The 23,665-nt window shown below is 32.8% G+C and overlaps 1 long non-coding RNA gene across 1 annotated transcript in view; it reads right to left on the reverse strand.

Moving 5' to 3' along the window:
- Window positions 1-5,040: 5,040 nt before the first annotated feature.
- LOC109247142 (uncharacterized) overlaps window positions 5,041-23,665 on the reverse strand; it is a 132,768-nt gene continuing 114,143 nt past the window's right edge. Inside the window, exons 3-5 of the long non-coding RNA XR_002071602.2 lie at window positions 11,044-11,109; window positions 8,282-8,335; window positions 5,041-5,614 (exon numbers count right to left, since the gene is read on the reverse strand). This is a non-coding gene — a long non-coding RNA (uncharacterized LOC109247142). The remainder of the gene's footprint in view (window positions 5,615-8,281; window positions 8,336-11,043; window positions 11,110-23,665) is intronic.

The following is a 23,665-nucleotide window of genomic DNA, read 5'->3' on the forward strand; positions in this document are numbered from 1 at the left end:
TACCAGTATAGCGTAACATTGCTGAGTTTGTCATTTTTCTTCAAAGGAAAGTTTACAGATCATATTGATGAGTTCTTCATTGGTCAAGAGGCGTTATTTTGCTTCTTTGCCCATTTACCACCTTCTCTTTATAGAGAGAGACAAGGATCTCCAGATTTTTACGGGAAGTAGGATTCTTATTGAAGGACTGTTTGGTTCTGGTTCTTAGACATTTTTTTCCCCAGATTGAATATCTTCTTTCTCTCCTTTCTTCAACTTCTCTAGTACCTCTATTCCTTACACCTTAGTCAAATTTGCCCTTTGCACTCTTTCTTCCTGATGCCGTAATACCAGTCCCATGTAGTCCTTGGGAGAGTTAAACAATGAAACAAAACAAAACTGGATTGGCAAGCCTGTGTCTAGATCATCTTTAGATTTTGGCTGCTTTAAATCGATATTTCTGCTGTAGGGAGCAGAGGGGAGGTAGACTTAGATCTTCTGCTACCTTTGTAGACTCACACATGTTTCGCTTATTGATATGATAATGTTTTTTGGGCCAAAGAGAAGGGTACTCTTTCTTCTGACTGAACACAGCCCAGAAATGTGGTGCAATGTTTTCTAAGCAAAGAATAGAGTGGATGTACCCAGTATTTTTGCACTTTGTATTTAAGTTGGCCTTTTAGATACTAAAGAAATATGTAGACAATTTTTGAAATACTAATTTAAAACATAATTGTTGTCATTTCAGAAAGATGTTAGCATTGTGCTTTCCTACAACTCAAATATATGCATTGATATTCACATTTTCTTCCTTTCTCTTAAATGTATGAATGTTTAATATAATGTGATAATTCGTGGTGCACCAAAGCAATTAACTTCTGTTTTTTGTATTAGGATTTTATATTTTATAAATTGAAAATAGTAATGGTTTCATTTCTCAATGACATCTTATATTAGAGGACAGGTTTATTCCTCATACCTTACTATGCTTTTACAACAGATTAGGATTAACACAGACCACAGGTTGTGTAAAGCTTTAAAATAGCAATACTTTATCATGGAAAACCAACACATTTTAAAAGTTGTTTAACAAAAAGTTGCATCAGTTTCCATACTCGCTAGTTAGGTTGAGTTATACATTCACAACATTTTGCATGCCTTTAGTTTCTTTTCTCTTTTGGATTTGGGAAGTTTGGGGCTTGAAGAAATACCTAATTTTCATCAGATTAGTAAACATTTTGTCTCATGAGTTCAAATTTAATTATTATTTTAGCTGTTTAGTCTTCAAATTGTATTTCAATTTCTTTATACTTTTTATTTTTATACATTTCTCTTGAAAAACATACATGAATAAAAATCAAATAAGGCAAACTAAACATATGAATTATATTCAATAACTTATGTTTATAAGAACCCTGGGACTATTTTTTAAAAGCAGAGCAAAGATAGAACATAGACAAAGAGGTTCTACTGGAAGGTTCTGAAAAAAGAGTAGTGACCCGTATCTGAAAAAGACTTAGGACACACTTCTGTGTCCTTCTCTAGGAGAACATCCTATAATTTAAAGAAAAACAATACTTTAGAATTATTTAAATTTTACTTTTCCCCTTTGAAATTATTAAAGGTAAAAACTAAGATTTAGAATTATAATTAAAGGGGTGCCTGACTGGCTCAGTTGGTTAAGCGTCTGAGTTTGGCTCAGGTCATGATCTCACCATTCATAAGTTGGGGCTCTGAGTTGGGCTTTATGCTGACAGCTCAGAGCTTGGAGTCTTCTTTGCATTCTGTGTCTCCCTCTCTCTCTGCCCCTCCCCTGCTTGTGCTTGCCTTCTCTCTCTCTCTCTCTCTCTCTCTCAAAAATAAATAAAAACATTATTTTTTATTATAATTAAATATTTTGAGTGATTTTCAGAGTTCTCGGGTTTTTCCTTAACAAGCCGAGTCTATTGTGTTAAAAACATATAAAATGAAAATTTAGGTTTCTACGTGTGTGTGTGTGTGTGTGTGTGTGTGTGTAGATGAAATATGTAAGTCCTACAAGCCAATGAATTATTCTTTCTCATAAATGTATTTGTTGAATATGTTTTGAAATATGTCTGGGTTGTATTCATACGTACATATAACTAGCACAAATCTGTATTTACATTTGTAATCATAAGTGCCTTTATTGCAAACTGTCTCTTGTTAAAAAACAAAATTCAGTGGAGTAAACTTAAAGATTTCGTTGGCTTTATTCAACAATTTGTAAATCAGGAAGCATCACATCTAGCAAATAGGAAGGAGCTCTGAGATGCTGTACAAAATGGAAGATTTTTAAAGGCAGAGAGGAGATGAGACAAATGAGTCATAAATAAAAGAAAGATTTATTTCAGGCAAGGTCACCTTCCTTTGGGGGAAGGGTGAGGGTCTATCAGGCAGATCACCTCACTAGTGCTGACCAGGTAATTCTGGATTGACTGGTTAAAGGTCACATTCCTGGGAGAAGCTGAAACTGCAATTAGGTTAGATATTAAATTTTGGCTTGCTGACATGGGGTTTAGCACAAATAACACCATTTTGGCCCTGTTGTCCTTTTAAATGCAGCTATTTATATATATATATATAGTATATAGAATCAACATGTGTGGTTATCAGAGTACATTAATTTCTTAGTGTATTGTTTAAAAATATAGGTCAGAGAAAGTTAATTACCCTGACAGTAAAAGCTAAAATGGATTAAATTTGAATAAAATAATTTCTGGAAGAATTAGACTTTGATGACCTTTGAAAATCACCACTGTCATTGTTACATTTTGACCAGTGAATTTTATAATCTGTATTATCATCATAATTTCTCTTTGGACCTTTTTTCTTTTAACAGGTTTCCATCCAATTATTCAGAGCATTTCGGTCAATAATCTCACATACAATAGTGAAATATCTATGCCATTGTTTATTGCCTGGATTGTATTAAAATCAAATCTATGTAGCTAAAACAGAATTGAAATATAAATAATAATTTAGAGATTTTAAGAAATACAATTTGTTACCATACCTATATTACACAAATATTCCTTCTAAATGTCTGATGTTAAGAATCAATTAATATATCATTGATGAGTTTCATTAACCATTAATGGTCATCGATAAAGTTGAAAATTTGGATTTTCTCATAATTCTCCATAAAATTTAATGAGCTACATTTCATAAGGTGTAAATGAGAAGAAACACTTTAATATTTTAAAATAATTAAAATGCAAAGGATTATTATATAACATTTAAATGTATTGTCAGTTTATTTCAATTAATGTCATTTTCAAAAATTAGAATTTTTTTGAAGATGAGTTTTAAAAATTTTTTAATGTTTATTTATTTTTGAGAGAGAGAGAGAAACAGAGTGTGAGTGAGGGAGGGGCAGAGAGAGGGAGAAACAGAACTTGAAGCAGGCTCCAGGCTCTGCACTGTCAGCACAGAGCCTGACCCAGGGCTCAAACTCACAAACTGCTAGATAATGACCTGAGCCAAAGTTGGATGCTTAACTGACTGAGCCACCCAGGCGCCCCTTGAAGATGATTTAATACAAATAATTAACTAATACTAAAATATTTCCATGGGAAATTTTAAAAACTATGCACAAGGTAAACTTTTAAAGTTAGGGCAATTCATTAGAAACTAACATGTGTTATGCTAAATCAAAATTACTCTGGCTTCTGGGCTATTTTTGCCTAATACTGTTAAGAAATGCATGTGTAAGACCAATACAAAAGCTCTACATGGGATGCTAGATAACGCTTCTCTAATAATATCTACTTTTCATTAATGCATCAAGAACAACTTTCTAAAAATAACAAAAAGAAAGTTCTTCTATTGTTGAGAAAAATTTCATTCTAAATGCAGCATCCCTTGGAAAATTGTATTGTCTTTTCCCTTTCATTTCATAATTGCATTTTGAAGATGCTTTCTCTTCTGGCCAGGAGTGAACAAAATATTCTGTAATTAACCTTATGTTATAAACTACAACAAAATGACAATAAAAAAATGTCCATGAGAAAAGAGAAACAAATGAGGTGAAATATAGTATTTCCAAGGGTTTTGGCATAGACCTAATTCCAAGATTGTGGCTCCCATAAGAGAGCCCAGGAATCTTTCTTGTTCAATTGAAGAGAGAGGTAATGAAGTGTGGGTCATCAAAATGACTAGAAAATTCCAAAATATAGTATATAAAAGAAGGAATTTGCATGTATAAAGCACTTAAGAAACTGCAAAAAGTGTCTTCTTTACTCTTGATTGAAAACCAATCTACTCATTCATAGGGTGAGAACACATGAGATTAGGAAAGAATAGGATCCAAGGAAAGAACAATTACCAAAAAGTTATAAGTTAAATAATTCCCAGAGCTCATATATTTCAAGTAATCAGTTGAGTTCCACCTATCAAAGATGGAGAATTCTCACTGAATACATGGGGCATTCAGTGTAGACCTCAGAAGGGTTTTTATTACTAATGAGGCTAAATGAGTCTTGGAATGAAGGCTGTCACAAAATGAGCAAACTAATGCCACGAATATAACTACCTTCCAGAAAATATCAACCACTTTTTAAATGAGTAACACAAAATTCAACACTTTTACATGTAAATCAACAGTGCCCAGAATCCATTATAAAGAAGCAGGTGAATATCACCCATAATCAGGAATGTGGCATACAAATAAAAAATAAGATGAAATTAACAGAAAAAGACATTAAAAGAGCAATTCTAAGAACATACCATTTACTCATGAATGAACATGATGAGGAGAGAAAATAAAAAAGATCCAAATGGAACTTCTAGAGATGAAAAATATAATATATGAAAACATTCATTTGAAGGGCCCTAAAAAAAGACAGAAACCACACAGAAGAGAAAATGAGTGAATTTAAATGTATAGCAAAAGACCTTTCCAAAAGAATGTATGTGCAACAAATATAAAGTCTGTCAATAACATGTAGTGCCATATCACATGATGTAACACACATACAAACAGTTTCAGATGGAGAGGTGGAATAGCAAAAAAAACGTATTTGAATAAATAACTGCTGGAGATTTTCCAAACTTGTTGAAATCGGTAAGCCTAGAGAATCAGAAACTAAGCTCCAAATATCATAAACTTCAAACCACAGCGAAGCACATGAAGCTGGTAGAAACCAGTTATTAAGAGAAAATCTGAAAAACATTAAATAATAAAAGACAAATTATATAAGGAGGGGAAAATAATAAGAATGAGAATCGGCTTTTTGTCAGACATAATTAAGTAGAAGACAATGTAGCAATACATTAAAGAATTGAGGTGGGACGGGGAGAAACTGCTGAATTAGAATACTATACCTTTTGAAATGTGTTTTCACAACACAGGTAAAGTAACTTTTTAGAGAAACACTGTTGGCAGATCTTCACTACCAGAAATATTATAGCAAGTTCTGCAGGCCTAGGAAAATAGTATCAGATAGAAAAGTGGATCTACATAAATAATCAAGAGAACCAAAAAATGGTAAATATATCCAAATGCTCAAAAGCAATAACATTCACCATTACCTTCATTTTCTCATCTTCTATTCAGTCCTCAATATGCAGAATTCTGGTACCCATTCTTACATCTCCACATCCTGGATGACATCTTCTAAAAGCCAAATCCAAAATCACCGTCAGGGTTACTTACATGTTCTTTCTGCTGTGTACAGTGCTCATGGCTCAATTCTTTCTTGTGGAAATTCATATTGGATTTTCACGAGTGAACCGTTCCTGATTCTCCTGCTCTCATATGTTTTAAGTTTTCTCTGTCTTAGGGTACCTGGCTCTCTCAGTCAAAAGAGCATGTGACGCTTGATCTCGGGGTTGTGAGTTCAAACCCCACCCTGGGTTTAGAAATTCCAAAAATAAATAAATAAACTTAAAAAAAGTTTTCTCTGTATTATCTTCCTCTTATCATCCCATAAGAATGATGTTCATCAGTATTTTCAACTTACTATATTTTTGTTTTACATAGGCACTTTCCACTAACAAAATATATACTAATATAGTTGTTGACCACTTACTTGTTGATTCCCTCCAATTATTTACCTTGCATTTAGAGAATGGTACTAACATATAGATTCATACGTTTGTCAAACAAACTTTATTTATCACCGCCAAGTCTCAATCTCAAAACATCTAGAATGAACACACAATCTTCAATGGCAAAATGCGTATTTTAGCTTTATATTCATTATATTGTTTAATAGTATTTTCATTCGTCTACTTGGCTAGCCAAAAAATTAAGTATCTTCCTTCCAGCTTCTTATCACTGTTTAAACAAAAATATATTGAACACCTTCTACATATCAAACATATCACTGTGTACTAGAAATATAAAAATAAAAGATAATGTCTGTCCTGATGGAGGTGAGGCATTTGAGAAACAATGTCACAACAATGTGATAAAAGGCCAGGAAAATGAACTAAGGAAATATTCAAACCTCACTGGAGTGATCATGTCCATTGAGCCTCATAGATGAAGTACTATCATTACCTGTCATTGAAAGTTGAATGGGGTTTATGAAAATGAAAACAAACAAACAAAAACAAAACAAAACAGCAACAAAAAAAACACAAGGATATCTAGGCAGAGGAAACAGGGTATGTAAAGCCAGAAAGTCTTGATATAGAAAAAGAATATAATCATATGACTGTGAGTAAGAGGAATTAATGTTGAATCTATGGCAGAATTTGAAGCAGCTTATGCATTTTATTAAGGGCATATCGACTTGGATATTAAGGACATATCTATATGTAAACAGATATATATTATAAAAGGAGACTGAAAATTAGAGAATTTACTTCATGATCTTTAAGAAAGGGAATGACAAAGTCTTACTTGTGTTTTAGAAACATTAACACAGATGTATAAAGAATTATGTTGATGAAGAATTATTGGTGCAGAAATGAAACAGACTTCTCTCCCTTTCTTTTAAATTTTTCCCTGTGGTGATTTGACCTCTTTGACTTTGCCACCCACTGCACTCCAAAGGGAGGATAATATGCTAATATAATCGTTCCAATCCAATTCCCATTTTGTTGGCTGATTTATGCAGAGTAGTGAATTAAATTTACAGCTCAAGTGAATTTAATATGTCTAGCGATTAACATGGGAGGAAACAACTAAACAAAACAAAAACACCTTGTGGGGAAATCACAACTCTTATGAGATTTGGATATTGGTTTTTAAGTCACACTTAATAGCAACAAGTATTATGGGCTGAAATGTGACAGGTGGTATTGTTGGCTTGGGCCTTTAATTGTTATACACAGGGAAGTGATTTATTTGGTTCATAAAAGACTAGCACGGGTCCTTAAGCTACAGGCCCCCCTAGTAGGGCTTTGGCAACAGAGAAAATGACTTATATATTTGTTCATTTTAATCTCTATTATATTAGAAGCTTGAATGATCCATTTTAAAATCAGCAAGGAAATGGGGGCACCTGGGTGGCTCAGTTGGTTAAACATTCAACTCTTGATTTCAGCTCACCTCATGATCTCACGGTTCGTGAGTTTGAGCCCCACATCGGGTTCTGTGTTGACAGTGTAGAATCTGCTTAGGATTTTCTCTCTCCCTGCCCTTCCCTTGCTCTCTCTATCACTCTCCCTCTCTCTCAAATTAAATGAATAAACTTTTTAAAAAAGAAAGGAATAAGGAAAAAAAGTTCAATTCATGTAGATTATGAAAGTTGGGGCTAACAGTAGCAAATGGGTTTCTTCTTCCTCCCTCCTTCTGCAACAGAATTCTGTTCCTGTTATCCAAAGTACTCATTTCATGTGTACTCTGTACTCAGCCCCTCTCTCCTTATGGACTTTGGTCCTTCCATTAGTTTCTCTTGTGCTCTCCTTCTTCCCTATGCATTGTTTTCAAACGCATGCAAATACTGCTTAGCCTTTCTGTCTCACAGCACTCCTTTAGCTTATTTGGCTCATTGGTTTTTGCCTTTTCTTCCAAGTTGATTATAAATTCCACTAGGGCAAGGGCTAACACTGTTTGTTCAACTCTGTATATCTAATACACAGATCAGTGCCAGAAGTCCAAAATGCATCCTGAAATTAGTGGGGAGTCATTAACACAGATTTAAGCAAGGGAAATGACATGATCAAATTTTCATTATGTATTGTTCAGGGGTCTGTTGGAAAGATGAAGAGGAGAGAACATAGCTGTAAGGACACTTATCTATTACTTGGCAGCTCCATGGACTCCTGCTTCACTAATTTCATCCTCTTTGTGATCATTCCCATAAGCATGAAAACCTGCTACCACACTTACAAAAGTTCTCAATGACTTCATATTCCTTCCAGCAACATCCCTGTTTGCACACTCCTATAAAACAAAAACAAAAACTCTTGAAACATTAAAGGCATCCTCTTGTATATTTCTCTTCCCATTCTCACCAATTCACACCTCATCCTTTCAAGTTTGTAAAAATTCCCAAAAATTTGATGGGCTCTTTTCAAGTACCATTTGATGAAAAATTTTCCAAACATCATCAACATCCCATGGAGCTAGAAACTTGATGAGAACATGTGGTTTTTACCTCGACTTTGGTGTGAGGATGCCAGATAGACTACAATTAGCTCATGAATTTATGAACAAAAAAAAATAATAATAAACTAATGGTGAATGAATTTAGGACTCTCTATATATCTCTGTGTGGGGGTGGTGGTAAAATGTACATATATTTAATAAAAGAGCTAACAAGCCCTTATATGTTAGTTTTGCTTGATTGTGTTGTGCGTATTATACAGTCTTTTGATTAGATATTTATAAAATGTTATTCTTTTCAGATCGAGAATCTATGGCACAGACAGTAATAACTTGTACCGGGTTATGATACTATACAATAGTAAATGAGAATTTTGACCTAGGTTGTCTGACTTCAGTGTAATAGCGTATTATAGTGTCTCCACTGAGTGAAATACAAATGAGGACAATTTTTGTCAAAAGGAGTATTCCACATTATTTTATTTTGACCCTTTAGCAATTTTCATTTCAGAAAAATATTCAGGGCAAGATCCAAGCTTTACTTCATGACATAAAAATCAAGCTTATTAATATTAATGATACCTAACATTTTTGAATGTTTTCAAATTGTTTACAAATGAAAGCTTTTTGTAAAATTTTTAAAATGTAAATTATTCTTAGCTTCCTTAAAACATTATTATCATTTCAACTAAAATTTATTTCAGTAACCTTTTGGCCATAGCAATATAGAGCAAACACCTTCAAATGTATCGCACTACATTAGGTTAGAATGTAATTATAAACCTCTTTAAGGTTGGTGTTAATGATGAAACACAATAGTAAAGGTACAAGAGTTTTTCTATTGTATTTAATATTCTGAGCCAATACTAGGACTATATTTGAGGACTTTTGCCTCTTCTTTCACCATATTCTTAATTTTCTTTGACTTAATAACTTATAAGTCATGAGATCGTCAGTAAGGTAAACTCCATAAATGTGAAAAAAATTATTAAACACTTTATTGGAAATATTCTTAAAATGGTAATATCATTACCCAAAAGTTAAAAAAAAAAACTTACCTAGTCTCTTTGTCTACAGACTAGTTTTTTTTTTTTTTAATGTTTATTTATTTTTGAAGGAGAGAGAGACAGAGGCAGAGGGTGAGCAAGGGACGGGCAGAGAGAGGGGGAGACACAGAATCAGAAACAGGCTCCAGGCTCTGAGCTGTCAGCACAGAGCCCGATGTGGGGCTTGAACTCACAAGCTATGAGATGATGACCTAAGCTGATGTTGGATGCTCAACCAACTGGCACTCAGGTGCCACACTACAGAATAGTTTTTGTTTTTTTTTTATAGTATCTTTAAAAAAAATGGTTTTTTGTTTTGTTTATTTATTTTGAGAGAGAGAGAATGAGACAGAGCACGAGCAGGGGAGGGGCAGAGAGAGAGGGAAACACAGAATCCGAAGCAGGCTCCGGGCCCTGAGCTGTCAGCACACAGCCCAACGCAGGGCTCGAACTCACAAGAGTGAGATCATGACCTAAACCAAAGTCGGACTCTTAACCAACTGAGCCACCCAGGTGCCCCCAGAATAGTTTTTAATGTTACTTCCACTTGACCGCAGTCTTCCTGCCTGGGCTCACTTTGTACCATTCTTTCCACCTAGAGGTGTAAGCGACCTAGATGGTGTCTGTGAACTTTTTCATAAAGTTGTGTTTTCCAGAATTACTTTCCCTCTCCATCCTTGCTTTCTTGGCCAGGTTGTGCAGATTTTTCTCCTTCCACGCCCTAAGAAAGTACAGGTACACAGAAACATTGGGGGAAAAAGTTATCTTTACTCAAATCTTAAATTTCCAGGAATTAAGACTTTAAGTCAGTCTTCAATGGTAGGATTGTGCCAGCTGTCTTTTGAGTTTCCAGTAATATTTGCATTAATATTTGCATTCTGATACAAGCATTTATGAGTCATGAAAGTCCAAAGATTTACTTCAAATGTGTCTGAATTCTGCATGCCCACAGAAGCTTCTTTGCTGTCTGCTAATGTGTGTGAAGTTTGGAGGTTCTGTTCAGGGCTTCTCAAAATTGAATATACATAAAAATCAAATGAGAATTTTAGTAAAATATAAATCCTGCGTTGGTAATTGGGGTGGCAGTTAATAATATTCATTTCTACCAAGTTTTTATAAAGCTGTTGGTCTGTGGGCTACACTTTGAATAGCAATATTGTTGAGTACTGCAATAACCCATGTATTACACTCAATCCTTTCTTTTATTTCTACAAGCCTGTGTATCCATAAGTAGTATGTACACAATCTATGAATTAGTAGAGTTTTTAAACTTCCTAAGAAAGACTAAGAAGTGTTTTAAATTCAAATACTATAAACTATTTCAACTAAAATACCAGGGCTCATTACCTTTAAAGTGTCCTTTGCCCAATCCACTAAATGAGGAGATTGACTAGTTTTTTTACCCTATGTAATGCCAGCCTTTCTTCATTTAGTTGGTTCTTCCCCATACCTCCCTTCTTTTCTCCACTTAACTTGCACTTTGTCATTGTCTGACATTACCTTTACAAGGATTCACCCAATCCAAGAGTATTCATCGAGGCACTCTCCTAAAGAAAATGGTTTCTCCTATAAGGGAAATTCTGATACCAGTTATCAAGAAAATAATTGTTACCTCATTACACAATATACGTAACATAAAATCATAGGCTTCAAAGGTCTATACATTACTGAATGCATTGAAGACTCCTCAAAGATTGTTTTATATATATATATATATATATATATATATTTATATTTATATTTATATGTCATGTATATATATATATATAACTAAATCTAGTCATTCAAATCATTTCAAAGAAATAAGTATTTTTCTATGAAAAAACAAATGTACTTTCAAGTTTGCATGCAAATATCTAAATAAAAGTTATTTAGTTTTTATTGAAATATTATTGGCTACATATATGTGGAAAAATAAAGAGCCATATCTTATGAGGAATAAGATATGAGAAAAAAAGTACTTTCTTATGAGAAACAAAGTACTGTTTTAAAAAGTTACCCTCATCTATTACATTCATACCAGGTAAGAGTTTCAAGGACATTAGAATTATGACTTCCATGAATGTGCAGGAAGTTTCTCCACAGTCAAATTTTTCCTAAGTAATAAAAATAATCTATTGATTTCTATGAAAAATCATCTGATATAGAAAGAATGACAAATCTTCCTCCATGCTACTATTCCCAGTATTCTTTGGCTCTTTGTCCTTTCTCTCATTGAAGAGTAGCAGTTCTCTTGTGCACTCTCTGTCTGCTTTCTGCTAAGAATAGAAGGATCTTCCATCATATCTTCCAGCTTTATGACAGTCTAAGCACCTTCTGTTACACCCACAGTTTTACCACACATTCTCTTATCGACTTAAGGGAAGCACATAGACAAACTTCACAAGCAGAGTAACATTTATCCTTTAAATTCTTCACTTGTTGAAAAATTGTTCACTTATGCTATAAATATCTTTCTAGAGAAAGAAAAATAAGTTGAAATTGGAAGCTAATTCTCAGAAGAAGGGGTTATTCAAACATCAATGACCTGATATTTTGACTAAGAATAATTTCCTGCTATAAGAGAAAGACAGCAAAGAGTGATACATTAGCAATATTAAAAGAGGTTAGTATTACTTCTACAACTCAGAATTTGAACGATAATGTTCTCAAAGTACACATCAAATATTTCTTTACTTACTCTTAGAAGGTCTCTCAATTAAATAAATCTGAAGATATAAGGTGATAAAGTATATTCATCTGCTGACAGAAGAATTATTTTCGTATATACTTTTTTTTGTTCTGATATTTTTTGTGGTCCACTACTTTCAGCTTAGTAAAAACTGTAAACACAAATTGAAAAATTGTGAAAGGAAATATATATAAGCCTTTGAATGATGAACATCCCTAAATGTGAAATAGACTATGAGGACATAATATAGATGACTCTTACTACAAAGTATTTTGTGAATTTAAAAGATATTCAGTTCATTATAAAAAGGAAAATAAATCAGAAGTAATGATATGCTACATGAAGAGACATGGGAGAGGTCAGGACATTTTAAATTTGCCTAAAGAATTATGTTCTGGGACCTCTGGAAGAGTACAAGAGTGTCAGCAAAGATACTTCTATGGTACCGGCTGCTATATGCAAAGAAAATGAAAGTTGCTGTCTGTGTCCAAGAATGTGTGTGGTGGGGGGAGCTAAGATGGCAGAATAGTGGGAGGACCCACAGGCTTGTTTCATCCCTCATGCACACCTAGATACTATCAAATCATTCTGAATACCCAAAAAGATCGATCTGAAGACTGACAGAACAAACTACACAACTAGGAGAGAAGAGTCCACATCCATGAAGGTAGGAAGTGTAGAGGCATAGATTGGAGGAGAAATGGATTGCAGGTGCCGCTGAGGGGAGTGGACCCTGGTCTTGAGAAAGGTGCGAAACAGGACTGCAATCCTTGTGCGATCGCACAAGGCGAATACTTCCCCAAATGAAGCCTAAAACTAGAAAAAAGGGAAATAATAAAGATTAGAGCAAAAATTAATTATATAGAAACAAACAAACAAACAAACAAAAACAGTAGAAAAGATTAATGAAACCAGGAATCCAGTTAAAATATAGGTAGAAGACATGAATAGACATTTTTCCAAAGAAGACATACAGATGGGTAACAAACACATGAAAAGATGCTCAAAATTACTCATAATTAGGAAAATACAAATCAAAACTACAATGAGATATCACCTACACCTGTCAGAATGGCTAAAATTAACAACACAGGAAACAATAGATATTGATGAAGATGAAGAGAAAGGGGAACCTTCTTGCACTATTGGTGGGAATACAAACTGGTACAGCCACTCTGGAAAATAGTGTGGAGGTTCCTCAAAGAGCTAAAAATAGAAGTACCCTATGATGTAGCATTGCACTACTTGGTACACCCAAAGGATACAAAAACACTGATTCGAAGGGACACATGTAACCCCAGTGTTTATAGCAGCATTATCAACAATAGCCGAATTATGGAATAAGCCCTAAGGTCCATCGGCTGATGAATGGATAAAGAAGAGGTGCTACACACACACACACACACACACACACACACACACACACACACACACACACTGTAATGTTATTCAGCCATCAAAAAGAATGATATCTTGGCATTTGCAACCACATGGATGGAGCTAGACTGTATTATACTATGCTAAGTGAGTAAGTCATTCAGAGAAAAACAAATACCAGAGGACTGCACTCATATGTGGAATTTAAGGCACAAAAGAGAGGCAAAACATGAAATAGATTCTTAACTATAGAGAACAAACTTGAGGGTTGCAGGAGGAAAGGTGGGTGAGGGAATGGGTATTCAGAGGGCACTTGTCATGAGCGCTGGATGTTGTATGTAAGTGATGAGTCACTAAATTCTACACCTGAAACTAGTATTACACCGTATGTTAACTAACTAGAATGTAAATAAATTTGAAGCTACAAAAAAAAAAAAAGAATATGTGTGCACACATGTGTTTGTATGTTATGATTTTTAGAAAAAATTAGGTTATATTGGAAAAATGAATGAAAAATAGGATATTGGACATATGCACTTCTTTTATTAGTAATAAGGAATTTTATAAGGAATAAGATTGTAAAATTTGCCCGTAACTGTATTCTATAATTAAATCAATATTGTTATTTATCCACGTAAATTTCATTGTACACATTTTTTGCTGTTCCTTAAAATGAAATCATAAGTATACTATATTTAGGTACAATCAATATTTTCTTATGTTAATGAGACAATTCTATATTCTATGTCTTTAATTAACACCATATCAAGTATATTTTTCTACTTTGCAATCTTTGTTTTCACTAACCTCTACAACACCCATCTTCTTTCTTCCTCATTACCATATTTTCCTTGCTCATACTATTGTGTGTTATAAAAATAATTAATAGAACAATCATATATCTCAATGGTAGCAAACAACACAGATTTGCTTATGGCTTGCTTTTCTACTCATGAATATATTGTAAAAGCAGAACTACTAGCAGTAAAAATTAAATAATTTGATCCTTTGTACAGTGGCTTAGTATTCCATGGTAAAGATGTTCTGTAATTATTTCAGTCTTTCCACTGTTGATTAGCATTTAGATAAATTTGAGATTTATTTTTCCATCACAAAAGTACTGTAATAAATTTTCTCATAGCATGTCTTGAGTATAAGCATGTGTATATGCTGTGTGTGTGTGTGTGTGTGTGTGTGTGTGATTCCAGTGGTGAAATGGGTCAAAGTGTACACATTATATATTACTCTACAAATACTGAGAAACACATTCTAGCACATATGTTGAAATTCACATTTTTCTGTCAATCACTGAGAGTAGACTTTGCCTACATTCATGCTAGCATTTAAAATTTTCACCCATTGAATTATGCGAATTTGAGAGTTAAGTAGTTATGGCTCAGTAGTTAGAGCTTGTTACTTTTATTTGCATTTTCCTGAACGCTAACAAAATTGAGTTTTCATATCCTCTGGAAATTTAAATTTCTACTTCTATGTATTGTCTATTAAAACTGTGCCATGTTTCAATTAAATACTCATCATTTGTAATAAAATTCAGGAGAGTTTTGTATGTTTTAAAAACTACCTATTACATTATCATTTGATTTGCATTTATTTTATAGAACATTGCTTTTCTCTTGCTTTTAGTGTATTTTTGAATAAAATGTTAATTTTTTGTATTACCAATATTGTCATTACTTTGTAACTTTTGTACTTTATAATTTCTTTAATATGTCCTCATGTTTCCCAAATAAACTGAAGCATTTACTCTTTTTAATAAACATTTCAGCATTTATTCCTTCTGAATTTTTCTTTATAAACTATTGTTAGAGCTTACATTTTTTTCTTTTTTAGATTGATAACTATTTGTGCCAACACCATTTATTAAGTGCACATTTTATTATACTATAAGGTCCAATACCAAGAATGAATTGTATTTCTTACAATTTAAGTTCCTGTGCTCCAAATTCAATACTGTACTATTTTGTATACAAAAACTTTTTTAAGTTTTTTATATGATAAAGCAAAATCTTCCTGACCAAACTTGTTTTATATATATTTATCAATCTCATCAATGAGAACCCTCTACTCTGAACTTGAGCCTAGTTGTTGGATGGAAAAATTGGGTGTGTTTCGTGATGATTGGTCGAATGTACATTGCAAGTAGAAAGAAGATTTCCTCTTCCTTTTAGTCATAATGGACTTATTACTTTCTAGCCTTTTAAATTAGATGTAGCCATGTGACTCGCTTTAGCCAGATTACTGTGAATGGAATGGGCTTATGTGTGCTTTAAGAGAAAGAGCACTGAGGAACTGGCACATGATTCACCATATTCTCTTTCTTTGACTGAGAGGTCAGTAAAGTCTTCTGTTGCAATGACGGTTTCATTGGATGGAGTAGTTTGTTACCTACGTCATGACTAAATATGACAAATACTGCTCTTCTACTAACAAAACCTTTATCATTGCATTGGACATGTATTATGAACATGAAATAAATCTTAGAATTTTATTCTAAATTTTTATTATACTTTGTTTTCAGAGTACTTACAGTTTCACAGAAAAATTGAGCAGAAGGTACCGAGATTTTCTGTATACTGCTTACCCTCATACATGCAAAGCCTCCTCTTTTGTCAATATCCGTCATAGAGGGGTACATTTGCTAGAATTGAAAAACTGACACGGACACATCATTATCATCCAAAGTCCATAGTTTATATTAAGGTTCACTTGGTGTTTTATATTCTATGACTTTGGACAAATTTTAATGATATATATCTACAATTATTCACTGCCTTAAAAATCTCTTTTGGTTGGCCTTCTTATACTTGCATTTATAATTGAAATGATATAAACTTAAGCTGAAAATTTATGAAAAACTAATTCAGTTTATGACTATAACTTGAAGAATTGTAAAATAGCTTTGATACATGAAAAAAAAATTATCAAATGAATCACAGATAGTGATGTCCAGGCTCAGGATCCCTTCAAATGTCAATTTGAAGAAGCAAGAGTTGCGAAGGGTAGAGCACACTGTCTACATTTTAATGATTGCAGGCCAAAAATATTTTCAAGAAACAGAAAGGAATAATGGTTTTATGTTTAATTTCATTTTTAATTTGGTTTCTACTGCTATATAGTAAACTGCAAAATATTAATGGATCGACTCAGTGTATTTTAAAGTATATTCATTCTGAAGTACTTTCCATTAAGATCAAACTGCAAAATGTGAAATATAAATTTTGGAAATCTTCAGATTCTAAGAATCAATAATGGACATTTGTGTAAGTTATATTATATGAGACATGAAATGAAAAATTGAGCTCATATCATCAAAATAAAGAGTTGCTCTCATCTGTTTTTAATATATTCTCCTTCTAATTTTAATTTTGTAAAGTTCAATCTCAACATAACAAAGTAAGTTATATCTGTGCCATGCCAAAATATTTGAGTATGGCATCGTGAAAAATCAACTAATATTGTGTAACACTAGATCAGGATGGCTTTAGTAGCTGATTATCAGTCTAATTAATATTCTAATACTTAGAATCTGAAAAGCTTAGAAAATTTTTCTCTGGATATTGATTGATGCAAATGAATTTATATTTCTACATTTATATTTATACATTTATATATACATATATAATATATATGTATATATATATACATATATTTCTACATTTATATATACATATATATTTCTACATTTATATAATTTATATTTCTACATATTTCTACATTTATAATTCTACAATAACCATTCCACCTGCTAGTGAAATTTTTAAATATTAATTGCATCTCCAGTTTAACGTATCATTTGATTGGCATGGCATGTATTACTTGCTGTTGAGCTCCTACAAGAATATTATTTTTATGCATCTTTGGCTTTTATTAAAAAGAGTTGGCCCAATTACCTACTTCCAAGTTTTAAGACCATTATGACATGTATTCATTCATGTTAAATAAATCTTGTAGAATCCTATAACTTTAGTACCCAAGATATGTCCAATACCAGTCCTGTGACAAAAGGTCAACCAGTCACCACTATCCTATATATCAAAGAAGCAGGACAATTAGAAAAACAAAATTCACTTGTAGTATTGTCTGTTTAGTAGAGTGCAGTATTTTGCTCCTTTATGCATTTCAATAAAGTAGTAAGAAGTGGCTTTTAACATTCCAGTGTCACTAAGGTATTAGGTGCAGAGCAATGTGAGATGCTTCTTGTGGCATTTTGACCTGTATATCCTGACGTTTGGGAAGCCACCTAAAGGGCTGGCTAGAACTAATTGTGATTTCTGAGTCAAGGATAAAAGATGCAATAGGAGCAAATTAAACTTCCAGAATATAGCAGGGCAAAGGTGATGAGATTTCCCATATGTTATGAAGACACTGCAAACATTAATTTTAATAGAGTGGGATTGAAAGCGCCTCACTCAAGAGGGTTACCTGTCATGGTGAGGTTTCTACACAAGCATAAGCCAAGGGGAAAGTGATAATATATCATCCAGAGAGTGTATCACATGTTCCAAGGATATACAGTCTCATAAGCCCTTTGGTGCCTGAAGCAACTGCACAAAGCAGAAAATTAGACAGCACCAAGGTCAGACTACCATAAAACCATTAATTAGGACTCTTTGATTGCTTCTCACATCTCCTTCCATATGTCAGTCTGGAGGAAACAAAGGCAGAAGAGAAAGAGCTAGAAGTGGGAAGAACAAGGACATTGAGTGTACATCATCTTTTTTCCCACTGCAGTTTTCCTAGTCTGGTTCAAGCCAAAGAGGGAATGTTGTAAACTGGGCAGGTGATGAAAAGTGTTTTATGTAGGTTAAACTAGCCACTTTAATAAAACAGACAGATCTCATAATTAAAAGTGAAAGCTGTGGAATTTACTCAAGATGTCATTCATGGGTGAGAAAGAGAAAACTATGTGTGCAAGCAAGAGGTGGCAGGAAAAAAAGTGGGTGATTCTGTATTTGCTCCCTAAGGGGTCCATCTCATTCAATAAGATTGTTACAAATAAAAGCAGATTTACTCTTTTTTTTTTTTTAATTTGAAGGTGCAATGCATGGTAAACATGGGAAGACACTAAGATAATTATTGATTTTCTGGCATTTTGAAAATATATTAATGAGCATGCTTATTTCCTATCATGAAATAATGGAATGCAAGACTAGAGAAAGGAGCATTTTATAAAGAATTATACTTAAAAAATCAGAACATATTTATTTTAAGAATTAGAATTAAAATAGCTATGTTATTATTCTTGAAGGTCTTTTTTGTCCTAGAAAACATAAATGGTTTATTGTAAAAAACACATACAAAAATCATTTTTTGAGACTGGCCTTTTCCAAGTATAATAAACTTTCCAGTACAAAAATTTTTGTATTATATTTGTATTAGGAGAGAAATTTATGGGGAAAAAAATGAGGCATTTACAGGCCTATATTCCATTTGTAAAATTCTGGAAATAAGGAAGAGGAATAAAACAGGAATTATTTGAGAACCACAATAGGAGATGACACTAAAAAGCAAACAGAAAATTATATTTTGCTGAAAATTCTATTTCTTTGTCTTTTAAAATATTAATTTCAGCCAGTTTGTTCCAAAATTGAGCTATAGACATAATTAGAAACTAATGGATTGAACAAACTTGGGTTGATTAGACTCAGTGTAAGGAAATAGTGTTCCAAGATGAAGATCAATAGCCTTTTCCAATATCAAAGTCATGAGGGATAAATCCTAAAAAATTAGGTGGAGCATGGCAGAATTTTCCTTATTCTTAAATCATTCTCTAAACTCTAGGACACCAAAAGAAAATCTTGATCTCTATGTGTTTTGTGTGCATGGAAGAAAACTCATGATAATAATGATCATATCCGCCCCCCTCTGGCATTGGGAAGCATCAAGATATTGAGAAAAAATAATCCAACAATTTCAGTAATTATCATTGATCATAAATGATACAGATGTTAATATATACAACTAAAAATAATAATATATATTTAAGGTAAAATGTAATGCTAGGTTTGTAAATTTTCTTGCCATTCTTTTTCCTTAAACTTCAAATTGAAATGACAAATAAATGGAAAAGAAATTCAGGAAGACAATGAGGAATAACCCTAGAGTTAGGCATAATTTCTTGTAGGTAAAGAATCAGGTGCAGTGAAAGTTCTTATTTTCTCAAACATATTTTGCTTTAGGCAAACCTGAAAAACAGAATTTGTCATATAAATAATCTGGTATCCAGATCTATGTGTTATTATTCTTCATAATTCTTCTAAATAAATAAATGTCACATAATGATATATAATTTATCTTTAGGACCAAAAAGGTGAGTAATTTACAAAAGGTTGAATAATGCAGCAGCCCATAGGATATATGTTACATTTATTTAATAATTATAATTTAAATCTGTATTGACATATTTGATAAATTACATAAATTAAAATGAGAAAGATTGTGTCAGTGTTAACTCATCATTAAAAGCAAAAGAAGGTAAAATTTCCATTGTTCAAAACAAAATTTCACTAATCTTTTGCATAAGAGACAGGTCTCTCAAGATAGCTAGTTGAGAGCTGATGACTAGAAGGTATGATTGAGCTAAAATTAAGTAAGCAAAACTGAAATTCCCTGCATAACCTAAGTACTTTATTGTCCAGTAGTTATGTGAAGCTTATCATTGCTATTGTACTTAGAATAAGAACATTAGATTAAGAAATTTATTTAATCATTCTTGTAATAATAGTGAATAAAGCCTGATTTAGTTGAACAGTATTGTATCTGTTAAGTTTTCTGAAAATAAATTTCATTTTAAAAATTGGAGATTTTATTTATAAAATAAGACCAGTTTACCATAAAAAAAAAGAAGGAAAGAAAGACAGGAAAACGTATAAGATGAATTTAGCAAACAGGAACAAAAAATGGAAAGCAAATGTGAGTTGTTTGAGAAAAGGAAATTATACAGCAATATGAATAATGTAATTCCATTACTATAAAAACACATAGACATAGAGACCATACATATGTTATATGTATGTCTGTATGTATGTACATTATGTACTAACAAAAGATTGTTAGTACATAGAGAAAGGGAGGTGTAGGGTATTAGGAAATTTTATTTTTGTGGCTTTATAATTTTTTATTGAAAACAGTAGATGATGTTCAAAATTAATTTTTTTTAAATTTTAATTTACTGTGGCAAGAACATAAGATTTACCCTTTTAACAATTTTTCTTAAATTTTCACAAATATGGGGAAATTAAACAACACATTCTTGAACAACCAACGAGTCAAAGAAGAATCAAAAGGGAAATTGGAGGGATACGTAGGTAGCTTAGTTAATATAAGACTCTTGATACCAGTTCAGGTTGTGATCTTGTGGTTATGGGATGGATCCCCATATCAGCTCCATGCTGAGTGTGGAGTCCGCTTGGCGTTCTCTCTCTCCCTCTTTCTCTGCCTCTCCCCCATTTGTGCTCCTTCTCTCTCTCTCTCTCTCTCTCTATTTCTCTCTCTCTCTCTCTCTCTCTCTCTCTCAAAATAAATAAACTTTAAAAAAGGGAAATTGTAAAAATATCTTGGCAGAAACAAAAATGAAAATTTAACATACCAAAGTTTTAAGATAAAAAAAAAACAAGTTTTAAGAGGGAAATTTATAGTGATGAATACCTGCATTTCAAAATAAAATAAGTTCTCAAATAAACAACTTAAAATTACACACTAAGGAACTGAAAAAAAGAACAAATTAAGACTATAGTTAACAGGAAGGAAAGGAAGGAAATAATAAAGATCAGAGCAGAAATAAATGAAATAGAGACTAAAATAATAGAGAAGGCCAATGAAACTAAGAGCTGCTTGTTTGTTTGTTTAGATTAACAAAACGGACAAGCCTTTAGCCTAAGAAAAAAGAAGAGACATTCAAATAAAAAAATAGAAATAAAAGAAGAGCACAGAAATAGAGTATCATAAGAGACTAAGATAAATAATGTATGCCAACAAATTGGATAACCTACAAGACATGGATAAGTCCTAGAAACATATAATGTAATAAGATTGAATCATGAAGCAAAAGAAAGTTTAAACACATCTATTGTTAGTATGTATGTTGAGTGAATAATCAAAAACCTAAAAAGTAAAAGTCTAAGAACAGATAACTTCACCGGTGAATTCTACCAAACATTTAAAGAAAAATTAACACCAATCTTTCTCAAACTATTCCAAATAATTGAAGTCAAAAGAACACCTCCAAATTTATTTTAGGAGTCCAGTATTATCCTGATACCAAAGCCAGATAAAGACACCACAAGAAAAGAAAATTACAGGCCAATATCCCTGATATTTAAGAAAATGGTAAGATGCAAAAATCCTCAACAAAATACTAGCAAATCACATTCAGCACAATATTAAAAATATCAAATACCCTGGCCAGGTGAGATTTATCTCTGGGATGTAAAGATGGTTCAAATTATGAAAATTAATCAAGGGCACCTGGGTAGCTCAGATGGTTAGGTGTCCAACTTCGGCTCAGGTCATGATCTCATGGTTCATGAGATCAAGCCCTGTGTCTGGCTCTGTGCTGACAGCTCAGAGCCTGGAGCTTGCTTCAGATTCTGTTTCTCCCTCTATCTCTGCCTCTCCCCCGCTTATGCTTTGTCTCTCTCTCAAAAATAAATAAACATTAAAATATTTTTTAAAAACTCAAGGTTATAACTCACATTAACAAAATACAGAATAAATATCACACAATAGTGTCAACAGATGCATAAAAAGCATTTTACACAATTCAAAGACCTTTCATGATAAAAGAAAAAAAGTTAACAAATTAGCGAGTAGGAGGAAAGTATCTGAACATAGTAAAAGCCATATGTTAAATGCTACAACTAACATCATACTAAGTGGTGAAAACTGAAAGAATTTCCTCTAAGATCAGACAAGGCAATTATATCCACTCTCATCACTTCTCATCACTTCATGGTACTGAGTATTCTAGCTAAACAAAAGAAGAATGAAATTGTATCTTCATCTTAAACCACACACAAAAATCAACTCAAGCAGATAAAAAACTTACATGTAAATCCTGACTTTGTAAAACTTCTCGAAGAAAACATAGCATGAAAGCTTTTTGACATTGGTATTGGCTATTTTATGGCAACAGCATAGGTAACAAATACAAAAATAGACAAGTAAGACTACATCAAACTATAATGCTTCTACACAATAAAAGAAAGAATCAACAGACTGGCGTGGAATGGGAGAAAGTATTTGCAAGCCATATTTCTTTAAGAGGCTATTTTTCAAAATATATAAGGAACTCCTGTAACTCAATAGCAACAACAACAAACTAATAACCCAATTTTAAAAATGGACAAAAGACTTGACTAGATATTTCTCCAAAGAAGACATACAAATGGTCAATAGATATATGAAATATGGTCAATGTCAGTAATCATTAGGGAAATACAAATGAAAACTACAATGAGACACTTCGTTATACCTGTCAGGTGGCCAAGACCCCCAAAACTTCCAAAAAAACAGTGTTGGAAAGATTGTAGAAAAATTGGAACATTTGTACACTGTTGGGAATACAAAATGTTGTGGCCACTATGTAAAACAGCATGGAGATTCCTCAAAAAATTAAAAGTACAACTATCATATGATGTAACAATCACACTTCTGGATATTTATTTAGAGTTGAAATCAGGATCTTGTAGAAATATTAGCACTGCCATAGTCATTGCAGCCCTATTCACAATAGCCAAGATGTGGAAGCAACCTATCCACCATCAAATAAATGGATAAAGAAAATGTGGTACATACATACAATATATTCCTCAGACTTAAAAAGAAGGAAATTTTGCAATATGCAGCAACATGAAATAAACCTTGAGGACATTATGCTAAATTAAATAAGCCAGTCAAACATTGCATAATTTCACTTGGTGGATTAGTGGTTATTAATGGGCTGGGTGGAAAAAGAAGTGGGGGGTTGCTAATCAATGGGCAAAAAGTTTCAATTAGGCAAGATAAATAAGTTTAATAGATCCGTTGAACATTGTGTCTATGTTAACAATGCTG

This window comes from Panthera pardus, unplaced genomic scaffold (assembly GCF_024362965.1).
Source record: "Panthera pardus isolate Hobbes unplaced genomic scaffold, ASM2436296v1 HiC_scaffold_1, whole genome shotgun sequence".
Lineage (NCBI taxonomy): Eukaryota > Metazoa > Chordata > Mammalia > Carnivora > Felidae > Panthera > Panthera pardus.